This window comes from Benincasa hispida, chromosome 3, assembly GCF_009727055.1.
Source record: "Benincasa hispida cultivar B227 chromosome 3, ASM972705v1, whole genome shotgun sequence".
NCBI classification, from domain to species: Eukaryota; Viridiplantae; Streptophyta; class Magnoliopsida; order Cucurbitales; family Cucurbitaceae; genus Benincasa; species Benincasa hispida.
In genome coordinates this window covers 17,654,880-17,659,433 of record NC_052351.1, presented here as the reverse complement: position 1 = coordinate 17,659,433, position 4,554 = coordinate 17,654,880, and the positions used below count along the sequence as shown (strand labels likewise).

The window sequence follows — 4,554 nt, the reverse complement described above, 5'->3', positions numbered from 1 at the left end:
GTGGATTGAGGTTTGAAGATTTGTGGTTGGTCACCCAAAAAGAAATTCGTTCTCGCTTTACGGTTTGTTGATGTTGGCTGAAATTTTCGAAATCCCTAATTTTGTTTTAGGGAAGATTGTTTGGTATTTTGAATGAACTCCTTGGGTTGTGTATCAATCTTGTCAAGTAGGTCTTGATTTGAGGTTTGACAGGTGCATTGATTACCTGGGTAAGTAGTATTTTGGTATTTTCTTAATTGGTTAGAAAATCTTTAAATTCTATATTTGAAGACTCATTTTTCGATTTTGTCATTTTTATAATGAAAAACCTTTATTGCTATTTGTCCAAAGTAAACCTCGAAATTTACCATTTATAAGGTCAGCCCAAATACATAAAGAAATACAAATTACAAAACCTCCATCATGATCCATAAATCATAATTCATCAATCAATCAAGGAATCATATTCATAATAAATATTAAATGTACCAGAAAGAAAGAAAGGACGATTTGTTAGAAAAAGGCCCACCGGAAACAAGGCCCATAAATCTCACAAAATCTTGCACTTGTCTGTAATGCCCAGATCTATACTACAGACTTAGCCGCTTCTTAATTAGAGCCCTTCATTTCCAACAAAACACTTTGGACACAGTAAACAAATCCCAACTCCAACGTGCTTTCCCAAGACATACGCTTCTGCAAGATTCTTAATATATATTAACATTTCCGTTTCCTCACTTCACCCTTCACACTCTTCAATTCCCTTCTTTGCTTCTCTTCTCCACATTCCTTTTGATCTCTTACTTCAGCCCCACCCACCCACTCCCTAAAAGCTAATTATTTACTCAGAATGTCGGTGGTTCTGGCGAAGACCGACTCCGAGGTTAGCAGTCTCACGCCGTCGTCGCCGACACGCTCGCCGAGCTCTCGCCGCCCAGTTTACTACGTGCAGAGCCCGTCACGGGATTCGCACGATGGGGAAAAGACTACGAACTCGTCCACTCGAGCCCAGTTCTTAGCCCAATGGGGTCCCCCCCTCACTCTCATTCCAATTCTTCGCTGGGCCCCCACTCACGTGACTCCTCCTCCACCCGATTTTCCGCCTCCGTCAAGCCCGGATCTCGCAAGCCCGCCAATCACAAGATTCCCAAGCCATGGAAGCGATTCGACGCCATTGAAGAAGAGCGCCTCCTCGATGACGACGGCGCCTCCGATGGCTTCACCCGCCGTTGCTATTTCCTTGCTTTTGTTATTGGTTTTGTGGTTCTTTTCTCTCTGTTTTCTCTCATTTTGTGGGGTGCCAGCCGGCCTCAGAAACCTACCATTCTAATGAAAGTGAGCGTAATTTTCATTTTCATTTACATTTACATTTGGTTCTTTAATTTAGAAAAGATAATTAAATGTGGGTAATGAATTTGGCAGAGCATTTTGTTTGACAAGTTCGTGATCCAAGCGGGGGCAGATTTTTCAGGGGTGGCCACCGGGTTGGTGACGATGAACGCGACGGTGAAGTTTATATTTCGAAATACGGCGACGTTTTTCGGAGTTCAGGTTACTTCCACTCCGCTTGAGCTTTCGTATTCCCAGCTCACGCTCGCCTCTGGAACTGTATGCAATTTCCCTAATCTCAATCTCTCTTCCATTTCTAATGCGCTTCTGAATTTAATCTCACGATTATATATATATATATATATCTTCTTCTATTGAATTCATGAACCAGACAAAGTACACATTGTCTTGCTCCAAAATTTAATTACGATTATATGCTTTGGATTCAGTAGATCTAATAAATCAAAATAAACATTAAAGTCACACTCATTCATTAGTATTTTATTCAATTAAGTCAGCCCATTTGATCATTTTTCTTTTTAAAAAATTCGATTTTCTTTCATAATATATATTTTTTTCCTTTATGTATTAAGACTCTTTTTTTAGAATGTTGTTAAAATTGTAACTGGTTTCTTTAATTTTTTAAAACTATTACAAGCTAACTAGTAAATGTTATGTTTTTCTCCAAAAAAAGAAAAAGGGTAAATGTTATGTTTTTTTTTTTTTTTCTCTATGGACTTTAATTGTTTTTAAATACCTAACAACTATTAAATTAAAGAATCAAGCCATGTTTGATATTTTTAGTTTTACTTTTTGAAAATTAATATAATTTACTTTTTATAATTGAAGCAAAGTTTTTAGAACAAAAGAAACTTTGTTTTTCTTTTTTAAATTTAGCTAAGAATTTCCATGTTTCCTTAAAAAAAAAAAAAGATAAAAATCATTTTAGATAAATGGTATGAGAACAAATATAGTTTCGAAAATAAAAATAAAAATAAAGATCAAATAGTTATCATTTAGGTCCCCATTTGGTAACTATTTCGTTTTTTGTTTTTAATTTTTGAAAATTAAATACATTTGGACTTTCTTACAATGATTTTTTTTTATTCTAACTCATAAAATTGATAATACATTAGTTTTTCTTTTTAATAACCGTCTGCCCAATCTTTTAAGAATTGGTTTTTGTTTACATATGTTAAATTAAACATAGCCTAACATTTAAAATATCAAAAGTTAAAATAATGGTTGTTTTCAAATATACTAAAATGAACCATCTTATTTGTAAATATAGTAAAATATTATGGTCTATCAATAATAGTGATGGAATAATAGACATCTATTAGTATCTATCACTAATAGATGGTGATATGTTGCTATATTTGAAAATATTTTCAGTAGTTTTGCCATTTAAAACACTTACCCTTAAATAATCACCCTTAAAATGATAACAAATTGATTCTAAAAATCAAAAGATAGAAGAAAAGAATAGTTTAGAAACAATTTTAAAACAGTGGTATAACATTAAATTTATCTCCATCCATAAACTTATGGATGCAAATAAGATGAAGATAAATTTAAGATATGTTTGGTTAAACTTTTCATCCATAATAAGATGAAGATAAATTTAAGATATGTTTGGTTAAACTTTTTAATTGTTTAATTTTAAAAATAAATCATTATGATTTTACAACTACTCAAAATAGCTTTGGAAACATTTTATATTTTAAACCGTTTCTATCAAAAGAGTTTAAATAAAAACAATTTTTTCTCTAATCATTTTAAATAAGCTCTTAATATCGTGGGGTGATTTTATACCGCAGAACTCACTTTTAATGTTTTTTTAGAAATTTATTGGAATTTAAAAATAATTTTGGAAATATTTAAAAGAAAAGGAATTATGAATAGAAAAAATGGAATAAATTTGAGACTAAAAAAAAAAAAGAAAAGAAAAGCGACGTAATAAGAAACGTGTTTAATAAGAAAATTAGAAACAAAACTAATTAGTAGAAAATGCAGATGCAAAAGTTCCACCAAGCGAGGAAGAGCCAACGAGGCATAACGGTGACGGTGAAAGGAAGCGGCATTCCGTTGTACGGAGGCGGAGCCAGCTTGGGGAGCGTCAATGGAAAACCGGTGGAAGCGGTGCCACTGAACCTTCAATTCACGGTCCGGTCCAGAGCCAACGTGTTGGGAAAATTGGTGAAGCCCAAATTTTACAAGAGCGTGGATTGCAGCGTGGTGATGGACCCTACCAATATGAACAAGCCCATCCCCCTCAAGAATAAATGCACATACCGCTCATCATCTTAAAACCAAAGAAAAATATGTTAGTTTATATTCGTATATCCTTAGTGTTGATAGACACTAATATCTTTTATGTTTTTCCTTTTTTGGTTATTATCTGTTTGGAGGAGGAGAAGTTTGAATTTGAATGTTAAAAAGTTTTTTTCGAAAGCCACCTGCTTTTGAATTGAAATCTTCAGCAAAACGAAGCTTCCTGCTTTGCTTCAAATTTTATTGGATTGGTCCTATAAATTAATCCCTTTTTAATTTTCTTTTTCCCTTTTGTATGTTTAGTAGTACCAAATTTTCTCATTATCTACAAGCCTTTCTATATATATCAATTAATAATTCTGTAGTTATCTAACCCCCCAACTAGTTTCCTTTCACACCTTAACCATTTGATTTATTTTTTAAAAATAATCAATCCATGGACTTTTCTTTACCCTGATCACTGTAGACAAATATAGGGATTATTTGAAAATTATTGTTCAGCGACTTATGTTTATTTATATTTTAAAGGAATTGGATTTTTTTTTTCTCATGGAAAGTATGGACATAAGAATGCAGACTATTCAGTTGACTTACTTTATAATCTTAATTTGGTTTCTATGTTTATTACATGTTTCAATTTAGCCATACTATAAGTTTTGAATCACTATAGTTGGATTATGACTTAATTAAATAGTTCCGTTTAGACTTCTTTTATCCTTAAAAAAAATCACATTTTTCCACTAAATTTTAGATATTCCTAAACCTTAATAAGGTCAATGTTACAGAAAGAACCGAAGATAAAAGAAATTGAAGTCAATTTATCGTTGTCGCCTCTTTCTATTTTATTTGTTGTGACCAACGGAGCTTCTTCCGAGAGCCTGTATAAAAAGAAAACGAACGAGAGAATAACGAAGAACGAGAGAGAGCAAGCACTCATTCTGTAAATAAGTTTAAAGAAGAAATAATAAAAGA

General features: G+C 32.7%; 1 pseudogene; it reads left to right on the top strand.

Moving 5' to 3' along the window:
• Nucleotides 1-497: 497 nt before the first annotated feature.
• Nucleotides 498-3,886, top strand: LOC120074167 (annotated as a pseudogene).
• The last annotated feature ends 668 nt before the right edge of the window (nucleotides 3,887-4,554 follow it).